General features: G+C 45.6%; 1 protein-coding gene across 6 annotated transcripts in view; it reads left to right on the forward strand.

Annotated features, from left to right (window-relative positions):
• The first annotated feature begins 3,445 nt into the window (after positions 1-3,445).
• ARMC2 (armadillo repeat containing 2) overlaps positions 3,446-15,043 on the forward strand; it is a 165,676-nt gene continuing 154,078 nt past the window's right edge. For 2 of the 6 annotated variants that reach the window (XR_002101659.1, XM_019537865.1), the window contains exon 1: positions 3,451-3,601. The gene's annotated coding sequence lies outside the window, so the exon portion shown is untranslated. Of the gene's footprint in view, positions 3,602-4,134; positions 4,219-15,043 lie in introns of those variants that run through there. The other 4 variants (XM_019537869.1, XM_019537868.1, XM_019537867.1 and 1 more) reach the window with 4 other exon arrangements.

A 15,043-nucleotide genomic window follows, 5' to 3' on the forward strand; every position in this document is an offset into this window, starting at 1 on the left:
ACTGGATGTGTAGGAAAAATACAAGAAAAGGTTGTAAGAACTGTGGTTATTTAGTCTGGAGAAGAGAAAATCAAGACGTAGATTTCTTAACACTTCAAATACATGAAGGGTGATTATTATGAGGATGGTGACAAGAGATTATTCTCTCATTTAGATTAGATGTTAACAGTAGTGCAACTAGGGTTGGGTGAGCAGGGCACCAGCCCCAGGCACTAATTTAGAGGGGGTGCCAGAATGACAGCCCCCAGGGAGTCTATGCCACCACCCAGGCTGCATTCAGGGAACTTGCACTACAGCAGCAACAGCTCACACCATTGCAGCAACCCCTACTGAAGAAGATGTGTCCCCCGCACTCACCCGTTCACACTTTCTGATATTCACTAGTCCCCTGCCCCCCAGGACACCAAAATCCCTAGTTACATCTTTGGAATTTGGGAGCAGGTTTGATAAATATTTGGATAAGATGGTTTAGACAGGGATGCTGCTGCCGTGAGCAGGGGGCCAGAGTGGATGACCTCCACAAGTCCCTTTCAGTCCTCTGAGTCTATGTTTCTAATACATTGATAATAGAAGAGTTTTGTGGAAAGTAACAGAGAAGAATGAGATGACTGTAAAGCAGCTGAAAATAGCAGTTTTTCAGTTATTGCTTTAAAAATAGAGGCTAAAAGTGAGACTGGAACCAAGAAACTTGGGTACAATACTAATGAGGCTTTCTTGCCATCTAAAGTTTGTAGTGCCTGGCTGCTAAAAAAAAGACAACTGGATATGAGATTGCATAAGTTAGAGAAGTAAATTAGAAACTAGAAGAGATAATGGTATCTATGTAAAACTTGGTAAGGTTACACACAGAGATCTTATTACTGCTTTCATATGCCTGTCAGGTATTTTCTTCCTGCAAGAAAGGGACTTGGTCATGGTCATGATTAGAAGATTCAGAAAGTGTTAATTTACATATTGAGAAGGATTTGTTTTCCAAGACAGCTTCTGAAAAGCCTGACAGTATATGTATTTTAATGGGCAGATACCAAAAATAGGTTTAAGCCAAAAGTGGATTTATGCTTAATACAGTTGGGAAGTGCTTTCTGAAGGACTTTATCCAAGTAGTTATAAAAGGATAATATTCTCAAGTCTTTATTAAAGAAAGCGATGAAGAAACCCCACCAGAGTAAGCCTTATTCATTACATTGTTTGTGAAGCACAGGCCAGCTTCTGAGCACCAGTAGCTTAAATTTCAGATTGTATTCAGATATGAACTAAGCACAGAGAGTGTCCCTAGAGTCACAAGTGACACACTGGCCACCTTGAATAGGGGTCTGACTATGCTGTTAGAAGTATGAGCAGTTTTTAATACTGTGGACCAATGTATTTTCTCCTCAGGTTGTATTTAAAGGGGGAAGCACAGAATTCCTTCCAGCTGCACCTGGCACTAAAGAGCATTTGCTAGATCATTCCTGACTGTCACTGCATGGTGAGGAAGATTAGGGTAGGATGCTTTTGATACTTGTTCCTTTCTCTTACTGAAGTGGTTCATAAGCAGGAGAAATTGTTGACTGAAGTAAGGCAGAAAGGCAAGTCAGGGCAGAGCTGTACCTCATAGACCATCATTTCTCAGCCACAGTGCTTTGGCGCACAGTGGTGGACTTGTACCCCGCTTTGATTCCTGCTCCACCCAAAGTTTAAATCCCAGCATGTCAGGGCCCTGTCCTGACTCTGCAGGTGCCCAAGTGCTGACAGTAGCAGCAGCATTTCTAGTCAGGCAATGCTGAGAGAATTCAATTGACTTTATGGCTCATTATAATCTACCCTATCCCTTCTAACCTCTTCATTTCACAGATGTTAATGACCCTCTCTTTTTAATGGTCTTGATGTTCCACCAATCAAGCTAGCCTTTGTTTTGCAGTTCTGCGGTCTGTTAGCTGCTCCTGGTAATGAAACTCCTATTTCTCAACCCTACAGACTGTTTTTAACTCATTCCAATGAAGTTATTATTTTTTTGCTTCCATTTTAAGATGAATAATCCAGCGGTAGGCCACTAGCATGTCAGTAACGTTTCCTCCTTAGTTTATTTTTAACTGGAGAAACATCTGCAATGTGTTATATGATGATGCACCTCACTGTCTGACCCCCCCTTTTCAAAATCAAAGATCTGTCCATGGCTGCACCTCAGAGCAGCAATTCTCAACCGATGTGTGGTAGCACCTGGGGATGCCTTGAGATTCTTTCAGGGGTGCTGCACAGTTAGCACTGTTAGGTAGGAACCTGTGCCAGACGTAAGCAGTGCAGTAAAGAGGTGCAAGGTTAACACTACTGCTTAATAAGTTAGTAGTAAATGGGCACCATGTTTTGATTAAATAAAGTTTCCGTATTCAAAACATTCAAGTTCTGTTCAGTAAATTTGAAGGGCTGGTTTTGTGTGTTTAATTAAATTCAAGTTGCCATCTTATTGCAGTTGCATACAAAAATGAGCAAAAAGTTAAATTTAATAAAAACGTGTCACCATTTTACAGCAGACTAAAAGGCAGGATTTCTAACAAGCCAAATATTTTAATATTAGTTTTTATATATTCAAATACATAAAACATTTGGATTGTGAACTCCTGTTATGCCTCAGACCGTACTAAATCTGTGGAATGTGAAACGACGTTGAATCCACTGTGAGCAAACCAAAAAAGTGAGAAAATGCCATGAAGCCACATCAGGAGAACTGCAACCAGCTCTGCCCTCCCCCTGCAGAAAGGATGTGGGCAAATTGGAGAGTCCAGCAGAGGGCAACAAAGCTGGTTTGAGGGGCAGGGGGGACATGACTTCTGAAAACAGGCTGAGGAAACTGAGCTTATTGAGTCTGGAAAAGGGAAGACTGAGGGCTTTTTAATAACAGGCTTCACTACTGAAGCGGGGATCCGAAGAGGACAGAGCTACTGTTCTCAGTGACAACAGATGGCAGAACAAGGAGCAGTGGTCTCAAGTTGCAGCAAAGGAGGTTTAGGTTGAATATTTGGAAAAAGTCTCTCACTAGGAGGGAGGTGAAGCACTGGACCAGGCTCCTCAGAGGTGGTGGTCTCCATCCTTGGAAGTTTATAAGACCCAGCTTGACAAAGCCCTAGCTAGGATGATCTAGTCGGGGCTGGTCCTGCCACTAGCACGGTCCAGTTACCCTCCTGAAGTCCCTTCCAGCCCTCACTTTCTCCGAGTCTGATTTATTAAGAAAAGCCCGTGCCCAGTGGGCGCGATCTCCTATAACTCTGCGGCTGAGGAAAGAAGGCAGCCCACACGCGTCCGCACAGACCGTGCGTTCACCGCTCCAGCCCGCCCCGAGGCCTCAGTGCGCAGCCGCGAGGCCCTCCCAGCAGCCCCCGGGACCCCAAAGGAGCGGGTTCCTCCCCCCGCAACGCACGTCTTAGTGTCTCCGCGCGCCGGACCGGGTTGATCTACGCATGCGCTAGCCGGGCCCCGCGCTTGCGCGCCTGGTAGCTGTGGGAACGCCGGGCAGCCGGAGCGCCCAGCAACTCGGAGGCGGTGGCGTGCCGCCGCCCGGGCCGGCGAAGCGAGGAGCGGAGACGCAGCAGGACAGGCCCAGACCACGCGCAGGGTCGTCCAGTAGGTGCGGCTGCAGAGCCGGGACAAGCGTAGGGGGGGAGGGGCCGGCGTGGCGTGTGCGGTTGCTATGGGAACAGGCTGCCCAGCTCCGCTCGCCGGCTTCAGAGCAGCCCGCCTCCCCCGCCGGAGCTCTCGAGCGGGCCAGCCCTCCCCCTCCCCCGGTGCGAGGCAGGGGGATCGCCGACGCCGTTGTGCTGTTGTTGCCGTTAGTGGGAAACAGCTGCGAGGCTGTGACGTCTCCGGGCGCGAGAGTGGAACTCTGTTTCCGGCAAGACTCGTCACCAGCGGGAGGCCGGGGCGTGGCCGCCTGTTTGGACCAAACCATTGCAGTCCTTCCCGCGGGGAGGGAATGCGCTGATTGGCGGAGGGGGTCAGAGGCACGTGGCTTATGGACCTGCTCCCAGCTTCGGTGTTAACCCTTGTGGCTCCGCCGAGCTGCCCGGATTGCTTCCTTTACTGGAGTGTCTCCCAACCAAGTGCCACCCAGCCGAGTGCTGCAGCAGCCGCTGGGCCTCTGCTCTGAGGAAGGGGGTCCCCTGGGGTGTCCTGTCTCTGCAGGTGTGCAAGTGCAAGAGATGGCAGAGCAGCAATGCCCCCCTCATCCCCCCCCTCCAGCTCCTGGTAGGAGGCTGGGGACAGTGTTTTTAAACTCGTGGAAGATGACAAGTGCCAGGAGAGTTCGGTGGAATCAGTGGTTCAGCCATGTGCCTGGTATCCCACTTGTGACCTTGGCAGTTGCAGGTGCTGGAGGGGAGGGTCCTTGAAGCAGGGCCACCTAGAGTGGGGAGTGTCAACCAGGGTGTCAGGGCAAGTGCTTTGGGTGCCTTTTGAGGGTGCTGCGGGGTGCCTGGCAGTGTCAGTGCTCTTAGGTGTGCCAACACAGATAGACCCAAATAGGAATCTGTAGTGTTAAAAACGTTCTGAGCTATTGTGGGTTTTCAGAGTTTACAACAGAAGCATTGCTCTGGCTTCTTTCTGTCATCAAAAAACAGTGGAAAGTCAAGAGCTGATGTTTTCGAAGGGTCTGAAAAGGTTAAGAAGCACTGATCTGTAGAAATCTATCACTTAGCCATTATCTTCCTCAGCTTTCACCATTATTGGTCTAGGGTTGCCAGAGGAAACTTCTCCAACTGTACTGTTCAAAAGCTGTTAATAGATGACATCCCGGTAAGGGGAGGGAGAACTGTTTGGACCAGGGAACTCCTGTTTGGGAGCTGGCTGCTGTGGAAAATGTTTGTCTCCTGGAATTGGCAGATTCAGGCATTGAGGACCAGGACTTTCAAGAGCGAAGGGACCCGTGATTCAGTCCTTGTTCCTCTAGTCTACCTGAGCCAGTTCATTACCTATAGGCCTGGTGAAACTGTTTGGACTTTGTTGAAGGTGACGGATTGCCACCTCCAGACTGGCCTTCTGTCCAGCTGGAATTTTCCCTTCACCTTTTGAGACCAAGATTTTTAGGTTTCATGCTGATTTATGCTAAATTGCTTCCTGGTTATAAAGATACCTGAACTTCTCTGATCTTGTGCTGCTGCTACTTTTGTCTTAAGTGAAGCGTGTTAGATAAGACCCGAGGAGCAACCTTTTGGAAGAGAAAAGGGTATTGTCATATGTTCAGCTATCACTTATTAAGTGCAATTGAAATTCAGGATAAAACTGCATATTACACTTGGACCGTACTAAGGGTGCTTAAAAAGTAAGCATCTGAAAGCTAAAACTTGTTAACTCGTGTTAAGCGCTTTCTGAGCATCTCAAAGTTATGTTGTGTCAGGTGACAGTTAACTCTGAGCTGTGCTGCAGCATAGCTCATGTCCAGGAAACTTCAGTCTGCTCCACGGAGATAAAATGAGCAATTTTAAGACCTCCAGCATCCCTAGATGCACCACTCCAAGCTCCCCCTCTCATCCAGAGCAGGAATAGAGTCCAGGTGTCCTGGTTCATCGCCATGCCCCTGCTCTCCAGCCTTCCAGCCTGGAGTCAGCTGTGCAGACAAACCCATGGCATTATCCATTAACACACAATTGGTTACAGCAGGGGTTCTCAAACTGTGGGTTGTAACCCCCGGGGGGGGTTGCAAGCAACTTAAAAGTTGGGCCATAAACTTCTTAGGGAGTATGTGCAGCAGCTTGGGAAAGTGGCATGCAGTGGTGATGCAGAGTGGTGGATGGTGGCGGCGGCTGCTATGTGTGAGCTCTCCATCCCCCGCTGCTGCCATCCAGCACTCGGTCGCGGTATCACAAAGTTTGAGAACCCCTGGGTTCCAGGGTGTTCTAAATATAACATAATTTAACATTCCACATATTAAATATGATCTAAGTGTAACGTAAAACTTCATAATCCAAATATTTTATACAATTAATATTAAGCTATTTGGACGGTTAGAAATACTGTCTTTTAGTATGCTATAAAATGGTGAAATAAATAGTCTTTTTCACTAGATTATTAACTTTTTGCTCATATTCATATCCAGCTTCAGTAAGATGGCACAGAAACCAGCACTCCAACTGTATTAAACAACTTTAATGTTTTGGGTACAGAAACCTTTTTAAAATCAAAACATGATGTCTGTTTTCAACTAACTAACTTATTAAACAGTAGTATTAACCTTGCATCTCTTTGTTGCACTGTTTACATTTGTCACATTCCTTTTTCCCAGTGGTACCAGAATTTCTTGAAAATATTCCCAAATAGGGTCTTTTTTGCAACCTGCAGCCATGGTAGATTTTTCCTCCAGTTTCTAGGTGTTGAAATCAAAACTAGTTTACGCTTCATAGATTGTTGTTCTTTTTCCTACACTGTTTTGAGCCCAGCCTTGGTCCTTTTCTTGGACACACGGCTCCTTACTCAGCTTCTCTCCCCACTGAACAGAAATTAACAACAAACCAAGCCTCCTCCTCCCTGTGACACAACCCATCATACACTTTCCCATTTACCCTTCCCCAACCCCCCAAACCCTCCTCCTCCTTTCTACTGTTGTAACCCTCTGCTCTAGTATTTTAGTATAGAGATATGGATAGGCACTTGAGAAGATAAACTTAACATAGTACATATGCAAAGGATCAAGAAAGAACATTTCACTGAAGAACCCAGAACCATTCTGAAGCAGGGGGTTGGTAATTACTGAGCAGATGGTTGGTTTTCCATGAGCTGGAGAATAAGCTTCTATTATGGGTCCAGAATCAGAAATATTCATAATTTGAGTGCTGAGCTAATTGGAGCTCAGGTAGAACAAAGCAGAGTTTGGTGCCATTCAAGTAGGCTCAGTGGATCATCCTGATCAAGTACTACACATGATGGGGTCTGGTGGAGTCAGAGGCCAGGTTCCAACAGCTGAGATGACTTTGCTGATCCTTTGCATCCAGCAGTGTTAGACCCTGAATCCCTTGTAGAGTAAAGCCCCATATATATGAAATATCATGCCATATGTTTAAAGCTTGATGTCAAAAGTTAGACGTTTTTCACCTCTTTTTTTTTTTTTTATCCAGTAGAAAATCAGTCTTGAACTCCAGAGTTTTTAGTAGAGGCTCATTGACTCAACATATTCTTTTATTGAAATTATTTTTAATTGTCATAGAATCATAGAGCAGTAGGGCTGGAAGGAACCCCCTCAGCCCCCTGCCTGAGGCAGGATCATCCCTATCCAAACCATTGTATACAATCTATAATTTGACCTCTGAGTAAGACTACTGCCAACTGTGACACAACACAAGACACAGGTAAACCAGGGGAACCATAGCAGTCAATGTCCTGCTTCTATGAAATGTAACTATACACTCAAGAGATCCCAGGTAGAGGGCCATACTTCCATTACAGAGGAAGGCAAAACCCCCAATCTGACCATGGGCTAAAATTTCTTCCTGGCCCCAAATCAGTCTGATCCTGAGTGGAGGGCAAGACCATCTAGCCAGAAACCTAAATTTATATTAAATTTATAACTTGTGCTATGCTGTATTAAATTCAGAATTCATTTTAAGATGGTGTATTCTTAAAAAGGAAAACATTATAATGTGAATAAAAATATAAAAATCCAATTTAAATTTAAAAATCTGTTTGTTTTTTAATAATTGATTATTTTTTTTTATTTTATTTTTTTTTTTTAATCCGTCTTGGGTAGTGGCTCCTGGTTGGAGAGGCTCACTGCTCACTTCCAGTTTCCCAGAAATTAACTGTGCTGGACCTGGGGGGCAGAACACGCATCACTTTTCCTTTGCTGTTGACCTCATAACTCCCCTTTTTAGGGAGCAGCTTGTGGAAGGCTCACGGAGCCTTTCTATAGGCAGCAGCATGGATCATTCTTTTGGAGCCTTAGGAGGATGGATTGTAATTTGTAACTTTTGTTTTGTCATAGGGGCTTTGATTGCTTGCAGAGAAGTGGCAGTAATTGGGCCAAGGGAAGGACAAGTTGGGGCTAGCCAAAGAATGTTTCATTTTCTGCATAATTGTTGTAATTTAAAAAGGAAAGAAGTAGTGGTTTAAAATGGTAGGGATAGCACTGAGATTCTTTTTTAAAAGGAGGAAGCGTTCTAAAAGAAAGAGGTTTTACGGAAACAGGCAGAGCTGGAAGCATTCAAGAACTGGAGATAGGTAGAAGTTAAGATCAAACCACACAGTAGCAAGCTAATGTAACCACATTATTTTACCTTGTTCCCCTCATCCTTTCTATATTCATGTTTTTTGTTATAAGCACTTATGCAGCTAGCCATAAGTCTTGCAGTAGAATTAACTTGGATGAACAAGGCAGAGCTTTACTGAAGTCAGGAGTGCTTCAGGCAGATGGAAGGGTCCACTGACTGTTAACTTAGATGGTAATTTTTTAGGATGAGGGCTGAATTATCTGTAGGGCCTGGCATGTGGTCCAAGTCCTTAATATTACTAGTTTTTAATTATTATTTCAAGCTAAGATTGCTGGAGAGCAGATGACATTTTTTGGACCCAGTTGTAACTGAACGGTTGCTTGATACTTAGATTGTCCATCACCAGAGTGCCTAAAATTGAAGCAGAGAATAAAGATGACTTGCTTATAACCTGCACTTAGTGAGATCCAGAACATAGCTGCATTGCAACCGGTTGAAAGCAGCAAACAAATTGACAGGTAAGGTGTAACTTGCTGTATATGTCCAAGGCTGCCCGCTTAGCCTTTTCTAGTCGCGCTGAGCCATCCATGATCCTGTGGACTGACAGTTTGCCCCTGCAACCAGTTACCATGACCACCAAAGCTTCTCGCCTGCCATGTCTTTGATCAAAATTTTAGTCTTGGGGTTGCTGCTACTCCCTGTTCAGTGGTGTATCACTAAGGTTGTCTGCAGGCGCGAAGAACTTGGGGCTTCGGCTCCCTTATACCCCACCTAGCGCCAACCCGTTGTTACTGTGGTGTTGCATGGTTGCATTGTTGTTACCAGTCGTTGCTCTTGTTCAGTCTTGTTGGTGTCTTGTCGTTCTCTTGGTCCTTCTCCCAGTAAGGATTCTAGGTCTCTTTTTCAGATATGAGCACTGACTCAGCCGAGCCAGCGTGTGGGTGCAGCTTCCCCCCACGGGGGTTGCCACCAACCATCTCCCTCTGGCTCTCTGCCCTGTCTGAAGTCTGCCCTCAGCTGCTGGGGACTTCTTTCCAGTCCCCCTGTTGGCTCAGCACAGGGCTTTTATAGCCATCTTGCTGCTCCAGTCAGCAAATTGGCGCCAGCATGCGCTTACAAAGCGCATCCATGCCAGTGCTGGCTTTTTTCTTTGTCCCATCGCTGGGCTCCAGCTGGCTGTGACATGAGATGCTACTGTGTTGTTAGTAAGTTTTGTGCAGCGGCATACCCACGGCCTTGCTCCCGAGTCTTAGGGGGCTGTGCCACTGCTGGCATGGTTTGCAGCATGGCTGCTCTGCCCCTGCTGCCCCCTTCCTGAGGCTCAGTATGCTGCAGGGTCACCAGCTTTGATGGCAGCGTGGTGATTCTGCTGCCGGTGGGCTTGGTGGCATGGGGCTTTTGGCATTGCCGCTGGATCCCCATGGCTTGGTGGATCCCTTGCGCCTGCAACATAAGGCAAAAAAATAAAAAAGAGCCCTCCAAGAAAATGTAGGTTATGGCCCTAGCTGTGGAATTGAGGTCAGTGTCTCTACAATAATCAAAGTTCAAGGATGAACAATTTATAATTGAAAGTAGATTTGACAAACTTAATTAGAAGCTGTCACAGGCCAGCATGGTGCTGTTCCACAGAAAATGATTCTCTCTCCCTAGTTGCCTGTTAGTTAATTAAAGAGAATCAGTAATAAAATCCAAAAAATGTTATATCTCAAGAGCAAAACTTAAAGGATGTTAAAGATTGAAGGAAATGAGTTCTTCAATGGCTAGAGACCTGTAATGTTAGAATATTCATTAAGATGTGATATAAAACTTTTTAATGCAATAGGAAACATAAAGATAAGTGGAAGATGAGAAATGTTCATTTAATTCACATATCTGGCTACATTTCTGAGGAAACCTCTTAATATAACTATGTTAATGCCATGTATGCTTTACATATCATATTTACTCAAATCCAAGATGAGGTCATCACTCCTTTCCCTCTTCCCCCGCCCCCCCCCCCCATTTAACAAGCTGGTGCTCTGACTCTGGTCCCTGCTTGAACTCACAGCCACTGCCCCCTCCCTCCATCTTGCACTGCTGCCTCCCCATGCTGCCTGCACTGTCCTCCCCTGCCACGATTGACACTCTGGCTCTGGCCCAGCCACACAATAGTGGCAGTGGCCCTGGCCCAGCTTTGGGGCTGTGGTTGTAGGTGCCACTGTTGCTGCATGGCTGGGCTGGGGTCAGAGTGATTGTGTGCTATGCTCTGGGGCTGGAGCTGGAGCTGTAAGAAGTGGAAGGATGAGCCAGGTGCCAGAGGGTGTAGGCAAATTATTGTGGAGTCATGGATAATGAGGGGGAGGTGCCAGAGGATGGGCCAAGCTTGGGGGTGGGGAAGTGGTGTTCAGTGGAGGCAGGCAGCAAGGGGAGAGGGTAGGGGCAGGCCACTTGACTCTCCTACTGCCTGCTCCCCCTACCACTGCTTGCCATGCTGCAGTGAAGGGGAGGACCAGTTTAAGACAACTATCCAATAATTCATAAACTAACTCTGAATTAGATGCTAGACATAAAAAATTATAACAAGTTTTATAAATTTTCCATATCTATAATCTAATTATTGAGGAGCCATCTTAACTTCAAAGTAATCTTGGATTCAGGTAAATACAGCAACTGAAATATACCAGATAAATTGTTTAGGCTGAAGGACATGCACTCCAAGGCCTGAAACCTTCTGCCTCCCCATGCAAGTTGAGCTCCAAAGAGGCTAGTTCAGAGTAGCTGCTTAGTTGGTTCCTTTGTGTCACATTAGAAAGCAGGAAGTTACATGGATCTCAGATTGCTGTGTATGGCTGCATTAAAAGCAGGTGCTTTGTAAGAACCTGGACATGACTTCTAACTACAGTAAGATTTCCAGTTTAGCTTTTTTAATTCCTTTAAGCACACTGGTGTTAGGAAGCTGTCTCTCTTAATCCACTGGTGGAATCTTTTCCTTACATGCTGCAGTGCAAGAGGTGGGTAATTGAAAGCAAATCTTTGCACCAGGCAAGAGAACCTTGCTATGTAGCATTCAGTCTACCCTTGTGTGGTAGAACTATACCAGTTAGAATATATCATGACTCTCCATGCCTGTGGAGAAATGGTCTGGCTTTTCCTCTTGAGCCATGAACAGACAAAGTGGTTACATAGCATTACATAAATATAATTAGAGGTGGACCGGTATACCAGTCCAAATCAGATCGGCACCAATAAAGGGAAAGCTGACATTATTGGCAATTGGCTTTTTCTGACTGGTGTAGCCAATAATGTCACTGATAAATGCTGCGTGTATGTGTGCAGCTGCAGTATGTACGCAGCCAGGAAGGCAGCCTGGTAGTGTGAAAAGCAGCGTCCAGCCAGTAAGTTGGGGGAGGGAGGGAAGAGACATGGGGGAGCAGATTAAGTCCCCTATGGTGAGGGAGGGAGTGGGGCAGGGGCATGTGCCTCCCTGGATTTGTGTATGGAACGAGGGTGGGCTGCCTGCTGCAGGCTCAGGGCTAGGGGCTGTGCTGGACTCCTCCCAGCCGGGCCAGGGCCGGAGCAGTGTTGGGGGGGGGGTCTACAGGGTGGGCTATAGACACCTGAAAATTCTCTGTAGCCCCCCTCCCAGTGCTGCCGCTGCCCACCCCGAGCGCAGACCCAGTCCAGCCTGCCTGCTGGGAAGAGGCCAGCACAATCCCTGGCCCTGAGCCTGCAACAGGCAGACTGCCCTTGCTCCATGCATAAATCTAGGGGGCACATGCCCCCCCTGCCTCCCCCGGGGTTGTGCACAGCAGCAAGGAGCCACGCCCCCTTCCCATCCCCTCTTTACTCTGGATGAGCTGCCTGTGGTTCTGTTCCATACCCCGCCCTGCCCAGGCTGGGCAGCCCCAGCCCCACTGCCCCCCCTCGCTGTGGGGGCCTCAATCTGCCCTTCCCCATGCCTCCCCACCACAGACATACCAGCCAAGCTACAGGGCTGCAATACTGGCTATTGGATCAGTATCCGATATGGCTGGTTAAGAGTTGGCCATTGGTATCGGCCAAAAAAATCTTTACCAGTGCACCCCTAATGGTAATATAGATATCTCTATAGTACCATACGGAAGAAGTGTTGTATGGTTATTATGGCTTCAGCACTTTACAGAAGAGGTGGGGTCTTGGCAGTTGTTTCATAGCAGTGGGGAGGGAGGAAGGGAAAGCTTGGAAAATATTAATGGGGAGACTTATAAGCATGTGAGGGTCTTAGAGAGAGGCAGGAGAGAGGCTTTGAAAAGCAGAAGCAAGAAGAAGGTAAATGAGACTTAGAGTAAGGAAGTGAGTTTTTGACTCAACTTTGGACAATGCTAGATGGCAGCTTCCAGTCTTTTCTGCTATTGGCTTTTAATCATAGATTGTATGAGGGGACTCAAGCTACCTGCTTGTGTTGTGCACAGTAGAGAAAATCCAAGACAAAATGATTTTTTTCCCCTTTGGTAACTATAAACAGTTTATTTCTACTATGAGGAACAAAGAATTCTGACTTGGATGGAGTTTATGATAGTTGTTGAAAAATGAAAACTGATGGCATCTACAAAGAGTTGCATTAATATACTAAGTCTTAGACTTGATGAATTTGTGGAAGTGATTCTTTTGATGACTGGTGGCTTAGAATTATGAGGAAATCCCAGATGACCTCAGGGGCTCCATGACTGACAATCTTCAAGAATGGAGACAAGTCCAACCATGGAAACTATAGAGGGATCACCTTGCTGTCCATCGTAGGAAAGATCATTGTGAGAATCCTTCTGAACTGTCTCCTTCCTCTTGCTGAAGAGTTCCTCCTAGAATTTCAGTGTGAGTTTAGAGCATCAAGAAACACAACTGACATCATCTTCACAGCTTGCCAGCTGAAGGAGAAACTTTGGGAACAACATAAGCCTCTCTATATGGCCTTCTTTGGCCTTACAAAAGCTTTTGAATCTGTCTGCCGAGAAGTGTTGTGGAGAATCCTTCTGAAGTATGGATGCCCACTGAAATTTGTCACCATTCTCTGCCTGTTCCATGACAGTATGTGAGTGGTGGTTCCCAGTAATGGATCTATCACAGATCCCTTTGAGGTTAAAACTGGAGTTAAATACAGCTGCATCATCGCTCCCACACTTCTCAATATTCCTTGCCATGATGTTGCATCTGTCCATCAACAAGCTTCCAGCTGGGGTGGAGCTAAACTACCAAATGGATGGTAAGTTGTTTAACCTCAAGAGTGGTTTTGGTTTTGGCTTTGGCTTTGGTTTTGGCTCAAGACACAGCTAAGACAATCATTGAGCTTCAGTATGCTGATGATGTTGTAGTGTGTGCTGACTTGGAAGCAGACCGTCAGGCAATCATCAATGTCTTTACTGAGGCATACAAGATGGGACTAACGCTAAGGTCCTCCATCAACAAGTTGGTAATGAACAGTCTGTAGCTCTAGTAATCCAGATCCATGATGACACTCTGGAAAATGTTGAGTATTTCTTGTACCTTGGAAATCATCTGTTGCAGAAGGCTAACATTGACAAAGAAATCCAAATTGCCTCAAATGTGCAAGTGCAGCCTTTGGATGCCTGAAGAAACACAAGTTCACAGATTATGACATCAGGTCCCAAACCAAGCTCATGGTTTATCAAGTAGGTGTAATCCCCACCTTGCTGAACAGAGCCGAGGCATGGACAACGTACAGGAGACATCTAAAGTTATTGGAGAAGTACTATCAACACTGCATGCAGAAGTCCTTCAAATCCAGTGAGAAGTTAGCATCCTCCTGCAAGCAAACACTATGAGTATTGAGGCAACGATCACCTGGCATCAACTTTGTTGAGTCAGCCAACTCATCCGGATGTCTGACTTCAGACTCCGGAAGCAAGCTTTATTTTCCCAGCTCAGCTAAAGTGTACGCTTAAGAGGACAGCAGAGAAAGTGTTTCAGGGGCATCCTCATGGCCAACTTAAAAAAAATGCAATATCCATAACTCATGGGAGACTGTTGCTCAGGACTGCCCCAAATGGAGGAAGAGTCTGTTGCAGGGATCTTAGTACTTTGAAACCTCATGACAACAACAGGAGATGGAGAAGTGGGAACAGCAAAAAGTGTGTCACAGACCAAATAAAAATCCAGATCCACCAACCCTGCATGGAAACAGATGTCTGAGCTCAGTAGAGTCTGTCAATCCCAAATAGGGCTCATCAGCCATCTTCCGACCCATAGATAAGGCAGTCATGGAGGATATTTGTGGCATGATGAAGGGCATGGATGTCTATTTGCTTTTGCTCTGGGCCATTATAAAAATAGTTATGGCGACACAAAGGTGAAGTCTGTTTCTAGCCTAAGGATGCACAATCAGATCAAACTCTGGCAGTCTGAGTCGATAATTCATCATATAATGTGTTAATGTGTTTTCTTACAAAGATAAGATTTATTGTCTTTTCCTGTATATAGTTTCATTTCTAGTTGACAAGCAATACCTCTTCTAGCTTGTTAGAATGGAGTACTTGATAAAACTGATACCATATATTGTTAATTTTCTAAGTATGTGAAAGTCTCTCTCCGCATGTTCTTTGTCTTGTTCCTGCTTTATTGTAATAAACAGCTTTATTATTTATTGAATTGTCAGCTTCTGAATATTTATAATGTTGGGTGATAAGCCTTTGTTTGACATCAGAATGCTATTTTGTTTGGCCTTGAAAATACTGTAGTCCCTGATGATGTTTGTTTTTTTTTTTTTAAATTCCTTTCCACATGCTAAAAACACTATATACTTCAACTGTTTTTCCACTGACAATAGGAGAGTGAAGAATAATATCACTGAATCCCAGTGGTACAGATTGATTTCTCTGAGATATCTGAGACCTTCACCCTGG

Source organism: Crocodylus porosus, unplaced genomic scaffold (genome assembly GCF_001723895.1).
Source record: "Crocodylus porosus isolate Cpor-Errol unplaced genomic scaffold, CroPor_comp1, whole genome shotgun sequence".
NCBI lineage: Eukaryota > Metazoa > Chordata > Crocodylia > Crocodylidae > Crocodylus > Crocodylus porosus.